Source organism: Trachymyrmex septentrionalis, unplaced genomic scaffold (genome assembly GCF_001594115.1).
Source record: "Trachymyrmex septentrionalis isolate Tsep2-gDNA-1 unplaced genomic scaffold, Tsep1.0 scaffold60, whole genome shotgun sequence".
Lineage (NCBI taxonomy): Eukaryota > Metazoa > Arthropoda > Insecta > Hymenoptera > Formicidae > Trachymyrmex > Trachymyrmex septentrionalis.
Window position 1 is genome coordinate 4,300,092 of NW_017305779.1, and position 474 is coordinate 4,300,565.

Sequence of the window (474 nt, forward strand, 5' to 3'; positions counted from 1 at the left end):
ATATATCTTTTGATCTTCATTTGAAGATCTGATTGAAAATCTGAAAGTTATGCTAATATTATCTTAAAATATTGGATTGTCTTGTTTTATTATTATAAAAAATATATAATATAACAAATTAGCGGAAAGATGCGCATATAAAGAAAGTTAACTTGTTGATAGCTTGATAAATTAAGCAATATTATGCTATCCAATTTATGTCCTATCAAGAACTATCCTTAGCACGAGAACAAATCGATAAAAAATATTCCAAAGCCTTGAATTAATGCGATTATTCGTTATAGAAATGCCCAATCTCTCAGCGAAATTTATAAAGGTGTATCGAATTTCTGCCTCAAGAGTGCAAATCGGTTGCAGAGATCTTTTTGATAAGGCTATTCTTAATTTTCGCAGGTTTTATTAAAAACAATCCACACAATTTATTTCTTGCAAAATTTGAAAATTTAATAATTGTAACATATCATTTGTTATATG